At 49.9% G+C, this 20,462-nt stretch overlaps 1 protein-coding gene across 2 annotated transcripts in view; it reads left to right on the top strand.

The window, feature by feature from the left end:
• Positions 1–20,462, top strand: part of LOC141220371 (uncharacterized) — a 324,060-nt gene that overhangs the window by 292,756 nt on the left and 10,842 nt on the right. Inside the window, exon 1 of one of the 2 annotated variants that reach the window (XM_073666300.1) lies at positions 17,360–17,424. The exons of the other annotated variant lie outside the window; for it this stretch is intronic. The gene's annotated coding sequence lies outside the window, so the exon portion shown is untranslated. Of the gene's footprint in view, positions 1–17,359; positions 17,425–20,462 lie in introns of those variants that run through there. 2 annotated transcript variants of the gene reach the window in all.

Raw genomic sequence — 20,462 nt, 5'->3', positions numbered from 1 at the left:
GGTGGTGGGTACGAGAACTGAGAGGATATCTGTTCTTCTGGATAGTGGGGCCGGGGCTAATCTGGTTGATGCTCGGTTTGCCCAGGTTCAAGGTATGCGATTGAGTGAGTTGGCTAAACCCATCCCCATATTCTCGATCGATGCCAGGCCTCTCGGTCAGGGAAGTTTTTTGCAAGCTGTGCATGACGTAAAACTTCAAGTGGGGGCGATACATAAAGAACTGTTGTCTTGCTACGTGTTGGAGGGTCTTCCCACTCCTATAGTGTTGGGCCTTCCTTGGTTAACTAAGCATAACCCGGTTATTAATTGGCAAACCAGAGAGATAAGCCAATGGAGTAAATTCTGTAATAAAAACTGCATGAACACGGTCATCGGTGCGGTTACTCCTTGGGTCTTACCTCCATTTCTGGCGGACTTTGAGGATGTATTCTCGGAGAAAGGGTGCCAGGAACTACCTCCTCATTGCGAGTATGACTGTTCTGTAAAACTGCTCCCTGAGGCCAAGTTACCTAAAGCTAGGTTGTATAACCTTTCTGGTCCTGAGAGGCAGGCCATGAAGGATTATATTTCAGAAAGTCTGGCTAAGGGGCATATTAGACCTTCATCTTCACCGGTGGCTGCGGGGTTCTTCTTTGTTAAGAAGAAAGATGGAGGCCTACGCCCTTGCCTGGATTTCCGTGAACTTAATCGGATTACGGTCCGAGATCCGTATCCACTCCCACTTATTCCCGATCTCTTTAATCAGATCGTGGGCGCCAAATGGTTCTCTAAGTTGGATCTCAGGGGGGCGTACAATCTGATTAGGATGAAGGAGGGGGATGAGTGGAAGACGGCGTTTAACACTCCGGAGGGGCATTATGAGAACCTTGTCATGCCATTCGGTCTGACTAATGCCCCGGCGGTGTTCCAACACTTTGTTAATGACATTTTTCGCCGCCTGGTGGGACAGTTTGTTGTCATATATCTGGATGATATCTTAATTTACTCGCCGGATCTGGTGTCTCATCAGGAGCACGTTAGGCAGGTGTTACAGATCTTGCGGGATAATAAACTGTATGCCAAATGGGAAAAGTGTGTGTTCGCCGTACAGGAACTCCAGTTTTTAGGCTTCCTGGTTTCAGCATCCGGTTTTCGTATGGACCCTGGGAAAGTGGGGGCAGTTCTTGAGTGGGATCGGCCAGAGAATCTTAAGGCACTACAACGTTTCCTGGGGTTTGCTAAATATTACCGGAAGTTCATTCGTAATTTCTCGTCCATGGTTAAGCCTCTCACAGACATGACTAAAAAGGGGACGGATTTTTCTAGGTGGTCTGACAAGGCTTGTCAAGCATTCTCCTGCTTGAAAAAATGTTTTGCCTCGGCACTCATACTCATTCAACCTGATGCGTCACAGCCATTCATTGTAGAGGTAGACGCTTCCGAGGTAGGGGTGGGAGCAGTATTGTCACAAGGTTCGTCCCCTGGTAAGTGGCATCCGTGCGCCTTTTTCTCTAAAAAATTGTCGTCCGCTGAGAGGAATTACGATGTCGGCAATAGGGAACTCTTGGCCATTAAGTTAGCTTTTGAGGAGTGGCGCCATTTTTTGGAGGGGGCAGTCCATCCGGTCACCGTCATCACCGATCACAAGAACCTGCTATATCTGGAGTCCGCAAAACGTCTGAATCCCAGACAAGCTAGGTGGTCATTGTTTTTTACCAGGTTTAATTTTGTCGTTACATATCGTCCTGGGTCAAAAAATGTAAAGGCGGATGCCTTATCTCGCAGTTTCCCTGGGGCCGGGAATACGGACGACCCGATTCCTATCCTTCAGGAGGGGGTGGTGGTTTCGGCAGTATGCTCTGAGCTGGAGGAGGAGGTATTGGAGGCTCAGGGGGACGCCCCTGTTGGACCTCCGGGGAGACTGTTTGTTCCAGATCAGTTGCGACAAAAGGTGATCGAGGCACACCATAACTCAGTTTTGGCAGGACACCCGGGGAGTAAAGCAACTGTGGATCTCCTCTCGCGTCGGTTTTGGTGGCCTAACTTACATAAGGAGGTGGTAACTTTTGTCGCGTCCTGTGGGGTTTGTGCACGCTCTAAGACCTCACATACCCGTCCGTCTGGGGCCCTCTTACCTTTGAAGATCCCGGAGCGTCCTTGGACTCATCTGTCTATGGACTTTATTACGGACCTCCCTCCGTCTTCGGGTAAAACGGTCATACTCGTTGTAGTGGACAGGTTCAGCAAGATGGCACATTTTATCGCTCTTCCGGCTCTCCCTAATGCTAAAACTCTTGCGCAGGTGTTCATTGGGGAGATTGTGAGGCTTCACGGGGTACCCTCTGATGTAGTGTCTGATCGGGGGTCTCAGTTTGTGTCCAAGTTCTGGAAGGCGTTTTGTGCACGGCGGGGGATGCATTTGTCATTCTCATCGGCTTTTCACCCTCAGACCAATGGTCAGACGGAACGTATGAACCAGAGCTTGGAGACATATCTCCGGTGTTTTGTGTCAGAGAACCAGGAGGACTGGGCTTCTTTCTTACCTCTGGCAGAGTTTGCTCTTAATAATAGGCGGAGCGAGTCCACTGGTAAGTCCCCATTTTTTGGGGCATATGGTTTTCACCCCCAGTTTTGTACTTTCAGTAGGGGGGGCTCTTCGGGGGTTCCTGAGGAGGAACGATTTTCCTCATCACTCGCTTCAGTATGGAGAGGGGTGCTGAAGAATCTGAATACTATGGGGAACCGATACAAACGTATGGCTGATAGGAGGAGAGTGTCTGGTCCGGACCTAAGTGTGAACGATCGGGTATGGTTGTCTACCAGGAATATTAAACTTAAGGTTCCCTCCTGGAAACTGGGTCCCAGGTTCATCGGGCCGTACAGAATCAGTTCTATTATTAATCCGGTGGCATTCCGTCTTGACCTCCCCCCTACGTTTAAAATTCACAACGTGTTCCACAGATCGTTGCTTAAGAGGTATGTGGCGCCGGTGGTACCGTCACCTTTACCTCCCCCTCCAGTGGTGGTCAATGGTAACTTGGAGTTCCAGGTATCAAGGGTCATCGATTCACGTTTTAATCGCCGGTCCCTTCAGTACCTGGTTCATTGGAAAGGGTATGGTCCTGAGGAGAGGATGTGGGTTCCTGCATCAGATATTAACGCAGACCGATTAGTTCGGGCCTTCCACACGACTCACCCGGATAAACCTGGCCCTGAGGGTCCGGAGGCCCCTCGTAGAAGGGGGGGTACTGTCACGGGTGTGTCGCCACGAAGATCGTCACGATTACACAGCCTGACTTCTCGCAGCTGACTTTTTGGTGCTTTGTGTTTTCGGCAGTGAGGGAGTTAATTCTCTCTCTCTCTGTGCTAGACGAGGTTCAGCCTCGCCCAGCTGCAATCAATGCTGCTGTAGTGAGTCTCCTTCAAATGCCTGCTGGTCTGTTTGGGAAGTGTCGGTGAAAGCATTTCATACAGACTTACAGAGCGGATCGTGGTATTTGGAGTTTCTGAGATAAGTGTTTTTGGAGTGTTTTTTCCCTTCCTCGCTTTATCATTTATCTCCTTTCCCGTTGGTGTTCCCTCTGTTGTAGTTGTGTAGTTTTTGTATGCAAGGTGGTTTTGGTTTTTCCCTTGTACTGTCTCGTTCGTCTAAGTACTGTGTGTGGGCATATTATTACTTGTCCTCTTTTGTTGTGATCGGGGTCCTTCTCAGGACTAGATTACTTAGGTGCAGGGATCCTCAGGAGGTAGGGGTTACGCTGGCGGCCTGGACCTCTGTACCTTTAACAGTACCTCCAGGTTGAGGGATTAGTCAGGGCCCCAGCTTAGGGTCAGCTTAGGCCCCCTACCTCCAGTATACAGAGACAGCGTGACAGTCACCCCTCCTCTTTATAATGCCCCTTGCAGGATGTCACCCTCCCTCTCTTTATAATGCCCCATGCAGGATGTACCCCCCCTCTTTATAAGGCCCCATGCAGGCTGTCACTCCCTCTCTCTATAATGCCCCATGCAGGATGTCACCCCCCATCTCTTTATAATGTCCCATGCAGGATGTCACCCCCCCTCTCTTTATAATGCACCATGCAGGATGTCACCCCCTTCTCTTTATAATGCCCCATGCAGGATGTCACCCCCTCTCTTTATAATGCCCCATGCAGGAGGTCACCGCCCCTCTCTTTATAATGTCCCATGCAGGATGTGCCCCCCCTCTTTATAAGGCCCCATGCAGGCTGTCACCCCCTCTCTCTATAATGCCCCATGCAGGATGTCACCCCCCCTATCTTTATAATGCCCCATGCAGGATGTCACCCCCCCCCTCTCTTTATAATGCCCCATGCAAGATGTCACCCCCCCATATTATGCCCCATGCAGGATGTCACCCTCCCATATTATGCCCCATGCCTCCATACATTTAAAAAAAAAAAAATCAAATACTCACCTCCCTCCTTCTCACCTACTGCCCGCTGCTCGGGTCCGGACTCCAGCGTTGCCGGAGTCGTCCCGCTCTGCGCTCCCTGTGACGGTTCAGGGGAGCGAGCGATGGAAAGTCATCACCGCGCCCTCTGACCTGAGACGTCACAGGGAGCGCAGAGCAGGAAGACAGCGGATCTGCGGAGGCACGGGGAGAGGTAAATATCCGGCTGCCGGGGCCCTGAGCAAGCGGCGGAGAAGGGCGGGCGCTGACACCGCTCTCCTCCGCCCATAGCCCAGCGGGATGCGCGACCGCCAGTGGGCCCCCCTGCCTGCTCAGGGCCCCGGCATTTCCCCATGTGCGCCGGGTGCTGACATCGGCCCTGAGTTAGGCAACAACCCATTAATCAGCACATTGTCTGTTTGCCCCTGCTAAGTGAGCACAGGAAGGTGGGGGCCAGGAGTGCTTCGGTCACATCACAGAATGTCCAACAATATGCGATCCACAATATTCACCCCACTTTATAACATTATGTCCCATTAGCTGCATAGGCGCTATGACAACCCCCATGTGGCAAAATCTTGGAGTACGGGGTTGATGAGTCACAATGCTCCCCCTTCCCGGACAGGATCGGCCTACCCAGTCTGCTCCCTGACAGATCAGCTGGAGGAGGTCCACGATTTATGAGGTTGGTAGCAGGTCAGCTTGTAGGCTTAGTCCATCGGCGTTACCATTTTGCTTGCCGGGTCTATAGTGGATGGTGAAGTTTAACGGTTGTAGCGCCAAACTCCACCGTAGTAGTCTGGCATTGTCACCGGAGACCCGATTAAGCCATACCAGGGGGTTATGGTCCGTTATGAGGGAAAACTGTCTTCCATACAAATATGGTTGGAGCTTCTTGGCAGCCCATACTACTGCCAGGCATTCCTTTTCGACGGCCACATAGCTGACTTCTCAAGGCAGTAATTTCCGACTCAGATAAGCTATTGGGTGTTCTTGGCCATCCGGCCCAACTTGGCTCAGTAGTGCCCCCAACCCAAACGTAGATGCGTCCGTGTGAACCAGGAAACGTTTAGTTGGATCGGGTGCGGCCAATATCGGGGTATTTGTGAGAGCGTCCTTTAGCTGGTGGAAGCCTTCCTCACACTCGGGGGTCCAGGTTATCTGGCGGGGGAGGTTCTTACGTGTCAGATCAGTGAGGGGCTTGGCAATGCTGCTGTAATTAGGGATAAATTTCCTATAATACCCCGCTGTCCCTAGAAAGGCCATGACTTGGGTTTTAGTACGTGGGGTGGGCCACTTGGCTACGGCCTCAATCTTGGCGGGTTCCGGTCGTTGTTTTCCACCCCCCACCCAATGTCCTAAATACTGCACCTCTGCTTTGCCTATGTGACACTTGTTGGGGTTCAGGGTGATTCCAGCTTTGTGGATCCTATCCAATACTGTCTCTAGGTGATTTAGATGCTCATCCCATGTCGCGCTGTAGACGGTGATGTCATCCAGGTAGGCACAAGCATAGTACTGGAGACCATCCAGAAGCCGGTCAGCGAGCCTCTGGAAGGTCGCGGGGGCATTCTTCATCCCAAATGGCATAACCCGAAACTGCAATAAGCCAAACGGAGTGACAAATGCAGACTTGGGAATAGCATCAGGACTTAGGGGGATCTGCCAATAGCCTTTGCATAGATCGATGGTGGTCAAATACTTTGCCCCAGCCAGCCGGTCTAACAACTCGTCCACACGCGGCATGGGATACGCATCCGTCACAGTTTTCTCATTTATCTTGCGATAGTCTACACAAAACTGGGTAGTCCCATCTTTCTTAGGCACTAACACTACAGGGGACGCCCAGGGACTATCTGACTCCTCAATGACCCCTAAACTCAACGTCTCCTGTATCTCTTGTCACATCCCTTCTCGTACAGACTCCGGGACGCGGAAGGGGGGTTGTCTCAGGGGGGTCTGATCTTGTGTCTCAACCTTGTGTTGTGCAAGTCAGGTGAACCCCGGTCTTTCTGAGAACATCCTCTGCGGCTGCCTCAGCAATGTCTCAGCCTGCTCTCTCTCCCGGGCCCCTAGGTTTTCTCCTAAGTGTACCTGGTCCCAAGTTTTCGACTGAGTCCTCTCACCTAAGACATCAGGCAAGGGGAGTTCGGCTAAATCCTCTGCTTCGGGTGCGCAGATGGCAGCTACCTCTTCAGGGCGCTCCCGGTAGGCCTTCAGCATATTCACGTGGAACATGCGGATAACCCTGGGGTCGTCACAATCGGAGACATTGTAGGTGGTGTCGGCTATTTTCCCCACTACCCGGTAAGGCCCCTCCCATGCGGCCTGGAATTTGTTCTGCCTAACCGGTTCTAGTACCAGGACCTTCTGTCCTATCTCGAAGGTGCGTCTTTAGACTGTCCTGAGGAAGTGGTGTGATCACTTTAGAAATAAAATCTATTTTATTATTACATTGACTTGGATTCCTCTGGTACATAATTCTGACAGGCGAGCAGCGGAGTTTGATGCCCCATTCTCTTCACCCAACAAAGGAGTATGTTAGGTAAGGCAACCGCCTCTGGATACCGCGTGGTGTAATCTATCACTGTCAATATATACCTTTTCCCTGACGGACTGGGTTTGACTAACGGCCCTATCAGATCGACCGCTACTCAGCTAAATGGCTCCTCCACAATGGGAAGGGGGTGTAATTTGGCCTTGCAGCGATCTCCCCTCTTGCCAATGCGCTGGCAACTGTCACAGGTCTGGCAGTACTGACGAACATCATGGGATAACCCTGGCCAAAAGAAGTTTTGTGTCAGACGATACCTGGTGCGGCTGACTCCAAGGTGCCCCGCCAAGGGTATGTCATGAGAGATTCGCAGAAACTCCTGCCTATACTTTTTGGGAACTACCAGCTGTCGTTGTACAGTGGGGCTCGTCCCTGAGTGAGTTTGCTCTGTAACCCTGTAGAGGAGTCCCTGATGCCATATAAACTGTTCACCTTCCAGTACCCCTCTCCCCTCCTGTGCCTTCCCGCGATACCCCTGCAATGAGGGATCCTCTAGTACCTCCCTCCTAAATTCTGCTGGGGTGTCCCATGAAATGTGTCTGGCTATGGGAATACGTGAAGGGCTGTAGTGTCTTACCTGGGCCTCCTCTGAGTGTGATTCCGCCTCCGCAGCTCGAGTTGTCTCCGGGTAGTCACAGGATATGTCTCAGCCAGGGGGGCAACCGAGAAGGAAGACAACATGGGCCCCAAGTCATTTCCCAGCAGGACATCTGCAGGCAAATCCTTCATCATGCCGACCTCGACAAAGCCATCCCCGGCCCCCCAGTTCAGGTGAATCTTGGCCGTGGGCAGTCGATGTATGGCTGCCCCTGCTACACGGACCGCCACTGTTCGACCCATATTTTGGCCTTGGGCGAGATGCGACTTCACAAGGGTCAGAGTAGCTCCGGAATCTCTTAATTCCTGCAGCTGTTTCCCATTAATCCACACCGACTGTCAATGTTGTTGTCGATTATCCGCCTGGGCTGCCTGCACAGGGTCCACTTCATGCAGCACTCCCTCTTTCTCTTCCATCCCATAATTAGCCATAGCCACCGATGCCGGGTCGGCTTCGCCTTGGTAGCAGCGTACAGCGGCCCGGTTGAAGGTAGCCGTTTCCGGTTTTGGCCACTGGGTGCGCTGGGTCCGGTTGGGATAGTGTCTCTGCAGGTGACCCAGCTGATGGCAGGTGTGGCATCGCACCCCAGGAGGACTCTGGTAGGCCGGGGTATTGGTGGGTCCCCCGCCAAGCTTCTGTGGTTTAGGGGCCTCCAGACCCATGGGAGGGCCTCTTGAGACAGTTTTGGACCCTGACAATTGGGCCCTCCTGGCATCATAATGTTCATCGGTCAGCCGTGCAGCCTCCTCAAGAGTCGTCGGTCCCGAAGCCATTCTTGCATCTCGGGAGTTAACCCAGTAAAGAATCGTTCTAACGCGATGAGCTGTTGGACGTCCTCCTTCGTGTCTGCTTTGCTACCTTGTACCCACTGTAGCAGTGACCACCATAGTTTACAGGCCCATTCAGCGTGGGTATCCGTTTCCCGTTTTGTGGTTTTGCGGAACTTTTGACGGTATGCCTCTGGTGTTAGTGCATATCACTTCTTTGACTCGCTTATAGTCCATACAGTCCTTATCCGATACAGTGCGATAGGCATCCGCTGCCCAGCCTGTCAGCTTGCTGGCCAGAATCTGGACCCAATCCTCCGGCTCCACTTTATGAAGGGTACACTGCCGCTCAAAGTCCTGCAGAAAGCCATCAATGTCTTCCTCTGCCTCCCCCAACTGTCGGAAGGCATTGTATTGGATCTTTTTGTGGCTTACCCCTGCTGGAACCAGGGAGGAAGCCAGGGCTCCCCCTGCTCGCTGTATCTCCTCTCTCCGCTCCGCCATCTCCATCTTGGCTAGCTCTATCTTGGTCCTCTCTGGCATCTCCATCCTGGCTAGCTCCATCCGCTCTGCCCTCTCCATCTTTTCATCCAGATCAGTACGCACATCAGCCATCACCTTATCTATGATCTGTACTGCCGGGTTGGGAGCATAAAGTGCCAGTCTGCTCTTTACCTCCCTCTGGAATTCAGTCTCTTCCACGTTCCCGTTGGAGGTTGTTGCGTTGTCGAGCTCCATAATGGCTGCTATCAAATCCGCTTTTGTTTTGTTGCTGGCGGTTAACCCTCGAGCTTCCACAAGGTCCTTCAACGTATTCCTCTTTAGCTTCTGGTAGATGTCTTCCATTCAGTCCTTGGTTCCTGAAGAAGATGGACCGAATCCCACCGCTGCCACCAGTGTGACGGGAGCTAGTTACCCCATCCGCAGATGTCCAATCTTCTTCTGCAGGCCCCTGACATGGAAAGGCTTTTCTTACACTGGGATATATAAAATATGACTATCGCACAGTGTCTCCAAGATGAACTAAACTTTTATTCTCACAAGCAGGTTTTATAGAGAATCACACAAGCTATTTTTAGCACCCATTGTTCTCACCAGATAATACCCACAGTAGGCTCCCAGACAGCAGTTAGGCAACAACCCATTAATCAGCACATTGTCTGTTTGCCCCTGCTAAGTGAGCACAGGAAGGTGGGGGCCAGGAGTGCTTCGGTCACATCACAGAATGTCCAACAATATGCGATCCACAATATTCACCCCACTTTATAACATTATGTCCCCTTAGCTGCATAGGCGCTACGACAACCCCCATGTGGCAAAATCTTGGAGTACGGGGTTGATCCGTCACACTACCGTATCTGCTTGTTAAAGTACGCCGCCTGTGTGCCCATTTTAGAAAGTCACCTACAGCTTCCGCCAAGCTTGCCGTGTTTCAGCAGCATTTGCAGCTTCCGGCTCACAGACTGGTGTGTGATGCCCCACGCGTTGGCAATCTATGCAGCAGATGTTGGGTCAGATTTGTGAGCAGAAGAGGGCAGTTGTTGAGTACCAGCATCAACAAGGCCGTCGGTATTCAGTTCAGACTCCACACATAAGACCTCAGGAGTGGACATGGATATCAGACATATGTACCATCCTCCAAAACTTTGAGGACTCCACCAAGATGGTGAGCGGCAATGTCGCCATAATTAGCATCACCATCCTGCTTCTCTGTCTTCTGAAACGCCCTTTGCTGACAATCAAAGAGGATGCATTGCAGGCGGAGCACGATAAGATGGAGCAAGGAACCATACAGTGTGATTACACACAACCCAGCCTCATCTCATCCCAACGTGGATTGGGTGACAAAGAGGAGGAGGAGGAGGAAGAACAGGAGCTAGTTTCATGCGCTATAGACGGTACTACCTGCACAGCTGTAATACTGTCTGTTCAGCGTGGATGGCCAGAGGACAGACAGGAGGAGGAGGAAGAGAGCATGGTCAGTCATCCTTTTGGTGAGGACACGGTCTTGCCTGTTAGCAGTCTGGCACGCATGGCTAATTTTATGTTACGCTGCCTTTCTCATAACCCTCGCGTTCTCAAAATTTTGGGTGACAGTCATTACTGGTTGGTGACACTTCTAGACCCACACTACAAGGAGAACTTTATATCTCTTATTCCTGAGGCGGACAGGTCTACAAAAAATGGGGCTGTACTAGAAGGCCCTTGTTGCGGAACTATTAAAAAATTCCCATCTGAAAACGCCGGCGGCAGAGGTCACAGTTCGTTGGACAACGAAGGACAACAGGTGAGAGAGACACAACTTCAATCCAGCAGAGGCAGGGGAACACTGTCAAAGTTCTGGGAGAATTTTCTCAGCCCCTCGCATCGCACAGGCCCTGAGGTGCAGGGTACTCTCATAAGGAGTGCAAAGTTTGGGAAGATGCTGAGGGAGTACTTTACCGACCGTACCAACGTCCTCCGTGATTCCTCTGTGCCTTATAATTATTGGGTATCCAAGCTGGATACGTGGAATGAACTGACTCTCTATGCCTTCAAGGTCCTGGCCTGCCCTGCCGCCAGCGTTTTATCAGAGCGTGTTTTTAGTGCCGCTGGTGGAATTATAACTGATAAGCGCATCTGCCTGTCAACTGAAAATGCTGACAGGATGACTCATAAAATTGAACAAGGGCTGGATTGGGCCAGACTTCTCAACACCACCGAATGATAGCAGCGTAACATAAACTCAAATCCAGTGTCTCTTTTTGGGAGGTGTATTCCCATGCACCTTCTCACACCCACACATGGGTATACGCTTCCTGATTTTGGCTATCTGCTCTTGTCCTCCTCCTTCTCCTCATCCTCTACCACCATATCACCAGGGTGACCGTGGTCCGTGATGCAACACCCACATAATTTTTTAAAGGGTATTTATGATGCCCGTAAAAAAAAATTTTTATACAGTATGTTCATGTATACCCCCAGGGGTAAATGTTTGTCAGCCCATACATTTAGTGCATGGGCATTACAAGTAAGGAGGCCTGCTCCTTTCTAATGGGAACATTTTTTTATGAGGCCCTCCTCCACATCTCTTCCAAGGGGCATTGGAGTGCCTCCAAATTTTTGGCAACCTTTGCATTCACTGCATAGGCAAACACAATGGGAGACCTACTTCCTAATAATGGGAACATTGTTTTCAGGAGGCCCTCCTCTAAGTCTCTTCAAAAGGGGTATTGGGGTGCATCCAAATTTTGGGCAGCCCTGCCACTAACTGCATACGCAGCAACACTATAGGAGACCCAGTCTTCAGTAATGGGAACAATAAAACATAGCCGGCTAATGGCTCTCTAAGAATAGTGAGGGCCGATTGCTGGTCCTTTAAGAATAATAAAGGGCACCTGATGGCCCTATAAAAATAGGCTTTGTGACTTTCAGAGTCCCTCCATCATAAATGAAACACGATGTGTCTGATGATATCTCACACACCACATGGCCAGATAAGGTTGTAAAATGTTAAAATGACATTACCTGGTGAATGCATTTGTCACGGTTGAAAGCAATGCAAAAGTGCAAAAACGCATCAAAAAAGCTAAGTGTGAACATAGTCCAAGGTGTGGAGGAGTATTATTGTTTTTGGTTATTTATTTTGCTTTATATACAAGTCATTACCCTGGAAAGGATGTTCCTTAAAATATTTACCAGGAAAATCCATTTTGGTTTTGTTTTTGTATGTTTTATTGTGAGTCTGTAAAAGTGGCGTAATACCTCTGACAACGTTGTTGACAGCAGTGACCTGGGAGTCAGAAATGCTTCCAGGGGTCTTCCCCATGCTGTTCCCATGTCATTTGAGCATTGTTCCCATCGAAACTCTGCAGACTGCCGGGGGGATCAGTCTGAAAAATGCTCGAGTCTCCCATAGACTTACATTGGGCTCGTTGCTCGGGTTGAGCACCCGAGTATTCCAATGTGCTCAACCCGAGCATCGAGCATTTTAGTGCTCGTCCATCATTACTCTGTATCTGTGTGAATAAAGTCCTCTGTATCTGTGTGAATAAAGTCCTCTGTAGCTGTGTGAATAAAGTCCTCTGTATCTGTGTGAATAAAGTCCTCTGTATCTGTGTGAATAACCTCCTCTGTATCTGTGTGAATAAAATCCTCTGTATCTGTGTGAATAACCTCCTCTGTATCTGTGTGAATAAAGTCCTCTGTATCTGTGTGAATACAGTCAAGGCCCCGTCACACTCAGTGATGCTACAGCGATTCCGACAACGATACATAGTTACATAGTTACATACAAGCGTCCATCCAGTTCAGCCTATTTCTTATGCACTGCAGCTATTCCGCAGCGTTGATCCAGGGGAAGGCAAAAAAATCCCATGCGGTATAGGCCAATTTACATCATTGAGGAAAAATTCACTTCCCGACTCCAATCTGGCAGTCAGATTAAATCCCTGGATTAATTAACTATCACTAAGCATAAGATGTAATTTTATTGTTCTCAAGAAAGGCGTCCAGGCCTCTCTTGAACTCATTAAGTGAGTTGGACATCACCACTTCCTCTCCCAGAGGATACGACCTGTCAGGGATCGTTGCTGCGTTGCTATGTGGTCGTTGGTGAGATGTCAAACAGTCAGATGTTCCCAACGACGCAGCAACGATGCGGCGACCCGTAACGACCTGTATAACGATGCAGGCCTATGTGTCTCTGTGTCTGAGTCGTCAACAAGGTCGTTGGTAAGGTGTCAAACACAACGATGCATGCTACCCAGCGGGGCCTCAACAATCAAAGAAATGTCCAGACCATTCTGACACGACCAGCGATCTCACAGCAGGGGCCTGGTCGCTGCTAAGTGTCAAACATAGCGAGATCGCTGCTGAGGTCGCTGTTGCATCACAAAACTTGTGACTCAGCAGCGATCTCGCTAGCGATCTCGCATAGTGTGATGGGGGCTTCAGATGTTGTCAGTACTTTCCCTGGAGCGCTGCTCCTGTTACTTGTTCTCTTTATCAGTGTTTACCGGGTTGCGTGTACAAGTCCTTCATCCACAAAAACAGGATTGTGCTGCTCTTCCTCCTTCCATGTCACATTCTTCTAGAAGCAGATATGTCAGGTAAGGCCGGAGTCACACTACCGTATAACATATAAAACATCGCACAGCACTCGGCCCAGTGTTATTCTATAGGGCAGCTCAGATAACCGTTTATTTTCTCAGGCGTATTCGGCGTTCATGCAAAATCGCAGCATGCTGTGATTGTACGCATATATTGTGAGAGACTCGCCAATGCAAGCCTACGGGTGTGAGAAAAAAATTGGTCGCCACACGGACCATCCGTATGCCGTCCAATTTTTATGGTTACATTACCATTCTGTAGCACAGAACACTGTAAATGGTCCTGTAAATGATTGGAGAAGAATAGTTGCAGAGAAGATAAACACGTTGCATATTGATGTCATACGGATACATGGGTGAGAAAATATCGCATCATCGCATTACACACGGATTACACACGGATTACCATACGGAGAACTCGTGCGACTCTCATCAGTGAGAATCGGAACGATTTTGTCTACGTGTAGTGTGACTCCGTCCTAAAGCTTCTGTTCTGCTCCTATAGTCTCAGAGATTAGCAAGAACACATCCTTCACAATAAGACTTTATACACACAAGACTTGTGTTATTGTGGAAATTTATACCTCGAACTGTGTTTTCATTTGAACTTTATGTCTATATCCATATATAGATGTATATATATTTAGAGATAGTTGTATATTTGCATATATCTATGTGAGGAACCAGCATTTCTTCTTAATTCTGCCAAATGCATTGTTAGTCAGTGGGCACAGGGACAGGAGCTATTGTCCCTGACTCTAGTTGTAGATGTAATTAGTTGTTGGAATCTTGAATGGCTGCTGTGTACAGATTATAGCGCCCCCTACAGCTTATTGTCCTGCTGTCCTTGTGGAAGAAAGGCACAGGCTAACTGAGCCATTGATCATTGTTAGTTTCCTGTCTACCTATTGTATTAGTGCATTCAAGGTTGTTCTCATGCAAATATTGAAGGACAAACTATGAACACTTGGACAATGAGAGACGACCTTCTCCCAATCCTGTGGGAAAATACCTGAATACGAGGTGTGACCTAGAAAAGTAGGATCTGCCTCTTTTTCCACACACTCTACAGCAAGCCACCGACCAGCTGGTGGAACACAGATCTGCTCCACTGACCATCACTGACCTCTCAAAGACGCTGGAGAATCCAGGTTGGGACAATCAGGTCACCTGGCCACATACCTCACTGCACTCACTCAGTTTCCTAAGCTTGCCGCTACCTCCTCTCTGGTTGCCGGCCAGAAGTTGGGGTAGTCGACTCTGGATGCCCCAAAGTCACAGCTGCTCAGAGCCAGCGGAAAGGTGAGATTATGTCATCTGCACAATCTTATGTACTTGCTGGGGCTGTACTGTATGTGACCGGCTGGTGTTGGTGCAATAAGTTATTGGCGCACTGTGTTACCCTCACCCTGTCTGGTCTGAGTAGTGTCCACGGGAAAGGAGAGCGGGCGTTCAGTGGGGTGAGCCGTGGTCCATATGGTTTTCTAAAGATGAGACCACCCACTGACCCTCGTGTCTCCACTCTATCTATTTATTATATTTCAAAATGTTTATGAATTTCTCTATAAAATGATCTATGACAATGATTATATAATGTACATTGTGGACCATTCAGCCTCAGATGCAGAGTGTGAACATTGCCAAAAATCTATATTGTACATTTAACTGAAATAAATGATACAATCAGAAATGTTAACCATTTAAACGGTTTTCGAAAAGTTCCGGATAAATATGAACAAAATGTAAATGTTCATTGATAAGACGTGAATTCAGCGGGTCGGTCCTGAGGGAATTTACATCCCAGGTAGGAATTCAGGGGATCTGGGAAGGGATTTCGCACCATATGAACAACACTGGATGGATGGGCCCAGATAACCCGGCACCCAGGCTGGAAAAGATCCATACGCTGGTTTTCTTCGATTCCTATATGAAAGAAATAAAAACAAATATTTTCTAACGCTTTTCTATTTTTTTTTTTTTATAATTATTTGATATTAACCCCTTTACCACTTTGGGCTTCTCCATTTCGTTTTTTGCTCCCTTTCTCTCCAGAGCCATAAATGTTTTATTGTTCCGTCAATGGCCATGTGAGGGCTTGTTTTTTGCAAGACGAGTTGTACTTTTGAACAACACCATTGGTTTTACCATATTGTGTACTGGAAAACAGGAAAATAATTCAAAGTGTGGTGAAATTGCAAAAAAAGTGCAATTTCACAATTGTGACTCACCGGCACCTGCGCACAAGTTTCCTGCTCCACCTGGCTACACAGATGGCAGGAAGAAGAGCGCCGTCCATACAGGGCAAATTGCGCAGGCGCGGGATCCGGCCGGGAACTGCACATCACAGGCCCCTGTGACGAGCAGGGGAGGAGGGGGGATAAGGAAAGGAAGATAATAGGCGTGAAGCTTGCCAAAACTAATTTAATAAAAAGCTATTACACAGCAAGTAGACCTCTAATATGGGACATACAGGTGAGTATAGATTCATACTTCTATGACCTGGATCCCAATATTAGAGGTCAGATAGGTCCCAGGGGTGACAAATTCCCTGTAACATGTTAACAGCCATGGATGGATCGCAACTGCACCTGTGGCTGTTAGGGGCACGTGACAGCTGTACTGATCAGCTGTCATGTCCCTGGAAAGGTGCGGTGTCATCGCCGGAGTCCATACGCCTCGTACACATGCGCGGCTCTGCTCCGTAACCTAATACACGTGTGGCTCCGCTCCGTAAACCTTGTACACGCGCGGCTCTGCTCCGTACATTTCGTACACGCGCTGCTCCGCCCCGTACACCTCATACACGCGGCTCCGCTCCGTACACCTCGTACACACGCGGCTGGGCTCCGTACATCTCGTACACGCGCAGCTCCGTTCCGTACGCCTCGTACACGCGCGGTTCCGCACGCCTCGTACATGTGCGGCTGCGCTCCGTACGCCTCGTGCACGCGCGGCTCCGCTCCGTACGCCTCGTGCACGCGCGGCTCCGCTCTGTACGCCTCGTGCACGCGCGGCTCCGCACGCCTCGGACACACGCGGCTGCGCTCCGTACGCCTCGTGCACGCGCGGCTGCGCTCCGTACGCCTCGTGCACGCGCGGCTGCGCTCCGTACGCCTCGTGCACGCGCGGCTGCGCTCCGTACGCCTCGTGCACACACGGCTCTGCTCCGTGCACCTCGTACACACACGGCTCCGCTCCGTACACCTCGTACACACACGGCTCCGCTCCGTACACCTCGTACACACACGGCTCTGCTCCGTACACCTCGTACACACGTGGCTCTGCTCCGTACGCCTCGTACACACGCGGCTCTGCTCCGTACACCTCGTACACACGCGGCTCCGCTCCGTACACCTCGTACACACGCGGCTCTGCTCCGTACGCCTCGTACACACACAGCTCTGCTCCGTACACCTCGTACACACGCGGCTCCGCTCCGTACCCCTCGTACACGCGCGGCTCCGCTCCGTACACCTCGTACACGCGCGGCTCCGCTCCGTACACCTCGTACACGCGCGGCTCCGCTCCGTACACCTCGTACACGCGCGGCTCCGCTCCGTACACCTCGTACACGCGCGGCTCCGCTCCGTACACCTCGTACACGCGCGGCTCCGCTCCGTACACCTCGTACACGCGCGGCTCTGCTCCGTACACCTCGTACACACGCGGCTCTGCTCCGTACACCTCGTACACACGCGGCTCCGCTCCGTACACCTCGTACACACACGGCTCTGCTCCGTACACCTCGTACACGCGGCTCTGCTCCGTACACCTCGTACACACGCGGCTCTGCTCCGTACACCTCGTACACACGCGGCTCTGCTACATCCACACTGTAAACCCCTCCTGACCCCACACATAAACTTCAGCTCATCCAGCACCATGACAACCAGCACAGCAGAGTCCTGCATCCACTGAGGCCCCTGATCATGTGACCCCTGACTCCTCCCCTCCTGTGACCTCATCACAGCTCCTGTGCGCACACAGCAGCCATATATGTGGTGGCGGCTCTGCAGGAGGAGGTATGTGGAGACCCCCATTACTGGGCGCAGGGGGCATTAACCCCTTCAGCACGGAGACTCTTTTGGGGTCTTGTGTTGCCCCTTTATAAGAATCATAAGGTTTTTGTTCTGTTTCCTGTAATAGATACATACGACCCAACTATGGAGACAGGAAGGGAGGAGACGTATTGTTCCCATAGTACAGGACCCCTTTACTGCCCCACAGTGTAATGCCCCCATTATGCCCCTTATGCAGGATGTATGATGCCCCCACACAGTGTAATGCCCCCATTATGCCCCTTATACAGAATGTATGATGCCCCCACACAGTGTAATGCCCCCATTATGCCCCTTATACAGGATGTATGATGCCCCCACACAGTGTAATGCCCCCATTATGCCCCTTATGCAGGATGTATGATGCCCCCACACAGTGTAATGCCCCCATTATGCCCCTTATGCAGGATGTATGATGCCCCCACGCAGTGTAATGTCCCCATTATGCCCCTTATACAGGATGTATGATGCCCCCACACAGTGTAATGCCCCCATTATGCCCCTTATGCAGGATGTATGATGCCCCCCACAGTGTAATGCCCCCATTATGCCCCTTATGCAGGATGTATGATGCCTCCACACAGTGTAATGCCCCCATTATGCCCCTTATACAGGATGTATGATGCCCCCACACAGTTTAATGCCCCCATTATGCCCCTTATGCAGGATGTATGATGCCCCCCACACAGTGTACTGCCCCCATTATGCCCCTTATGCAGGATGTATGATGCCCCCACACAGTGTAATGCCCCCATTATGCCCCTTATGCAGGATGTATGATGCCCCCACACAGTGTAATGCCCCCATTATGCTCCGTATGCAGGATGTATGATGCCCCCACACATTGTAATGCCCCTTATGCAGTATGTATGATGCCCCCACACAGTGTAATGCCCCTTATGCAGTATGTATGATGCCCCCACACAGTGTAATGCCCCCATTATGCCCCTTATGCAGTATGTATGATGCCCCCACACAGTGTAATGCCCCCATTATGCCCCTTATGCAGGATGTATGATGCCCCCATTATGCCCCTTATGCAGGATGTATGATGCCCCCTCACAGTGTAAAGCCCCCATTATGCCCCTTGTGCAGTATGTATGATGCCTCACACATTGTAATGCATTATGCCCCTTATGTAGTATGTATGATGCCCCCTCACAGTGTAATGCCCCCATTATGCCCCTTATACAGGATGTATGATGCCCCCACACAGTATAATGCCCCCATTATGCCCCCTGTGCAGTATGTATGATGCCCCACACATTGTAATGCATTATGCCCCTTATGTAGTATGTATGATGCCCCCACACAGTGTAATGCCCCCATTATGCCCCTTATGTAGTATGTATGATGCCCCACACAGTGTAATGCCCCCATTATGCCCCTTATGCAGTACGTATGATGCCCCCCACACAGTGTAATGCCCCCATTATGCCCCTTGTGCAGTATGTATGATGCCCCCCACACAGTGTAATGCCCCCATTATGCCCCTTATGCAGTATGTATGATGCCCCACACATTGTAATGCCCCTATTATGCCCCTTATGTAGTATGTGTAATGCCCCCATTATGCCCCTTATGTAGTATGTATGATGCCCCCACACAGTGTAATGCCCCGATTATGCCCCTTATGCAGTACGTATGATGCCCCCCACACAGTGTAATGCCCCCATTATGTCCCTTATTTAGTATGTATGATGCCCCCACACAGTGTAATGTTCTCCCAGTACCGCCTGAGGTCCTGCAGTTGGAATAATCCCTCTGGAGTTGGTTTTCCCTTTGGCTGCTCCCCTACATGTAGACCCTCGAGCATGTATACATGCATGTAGGGGAGCAGGCCTCACTAGATATCGAGGCTTTGTACAGTAATATACCGCATGATGATGGTATCAGAGGAGTAAGACGTTTATTGAAATCGAGATCAATAGAGTGTAGCAGACATAATGACTTCATGGAGGATCTTCTAAAATTAACTTTTACTCATAACTTATTTATTTTTGACAGGAAGTACTTCCACCAGCTCAGTGGTACTGCGATGGGGAGCCCTTGTGCCCCCTCGTATGCTAACCTATTCCTTGGCTGGTGGGAGGAATCCACAATATTCAGGGATGATCATAAGTGATGGCATTCATATATTGGGGTATTGTACAAATATATAGACTACATTTTAATCATCTGGTCAGGGACGAGTGAACAATCTTTTGAATTTGTCAGAGAACTGAACATCAATAGAGTCGGCCTGAGATTTACATCGGAGTTTAATTATAACCAGTTGACTTTCCTGGATGTACTAATCTAGATAGAACGGGATGGGACCCTAGGAACACTCATCTACCATAAACCTACAAGCACTAATAAACTATTGAAGTGGAATAGCCACCACCCCATCCCCATAAAAAGAGGAATACCCAAGGGTCAATTTTTATGGTTGAGAAGGTACTGCCATAATGTCACAGATTTTAATATACTGGCAATAGACCTGAACACCAGATTAAGGGATTATAGGGTACTCATGGTACATTTTGGATTCCACATCATCGTTTGCAGAAAAATGGGAGAAACAGACTCCTCCATACCTAACCAAGAGACCAAGAAAAAGATGGGGTAGCACGAGTAAGAAAAACTTATGACAATCAGAGTGACCTGGGATATACTTGTGGCCGACCCAGCTCGGAGGGTGCTGTGTGATCTACTCCCACAATAACTTTCAGAAAGGGTTGGTCAATTAGGGACCGTTTAGTGCATAGTTTCTACCAAAAAACTGCACCCAAGGGGACTTGGCTAGATAGAAGAAGAATCTGTGGTTTCTTTAGATGTGGAGAATGTTGTACATGTAATTGGATGAGACCATGTAAATCTTTCTCGAGTTCCTCCACGAGTAAAAACTTTTTTCAGAGGGGTTATTCCAACTGTAAAACCTCAGGACTTGTATATATGGCCACATGCACCTGCCCCCTAGATTATGTAGGTAACATGTAAGCAAATAAGAAGAAAGGGTA

This window comes from Phyllobates terribilis, unplaced genomic scaffold (assembly GCF_046119375.1).
Source record: "Phyllobates terribilis strain yellow unplaced genomic scaffold, ASM4611937v1 Scaffold_285__1_contigs__length_2463970, whole genome shotgun sequence".
In the NCBI taxonomy this organism is placed as follows: domain Eukaryota; kingdom Metazoa; phylum Chordata; class Amphibia; order Anura; family Dendrobatidae; genus Phyllobates; species Phyllobates terribilis.
The sequence above is the reverse complement of the archived record's forward strand: the minus strand, read 5'-3'. Positions and strand labels throughout refer to the sequence as shown.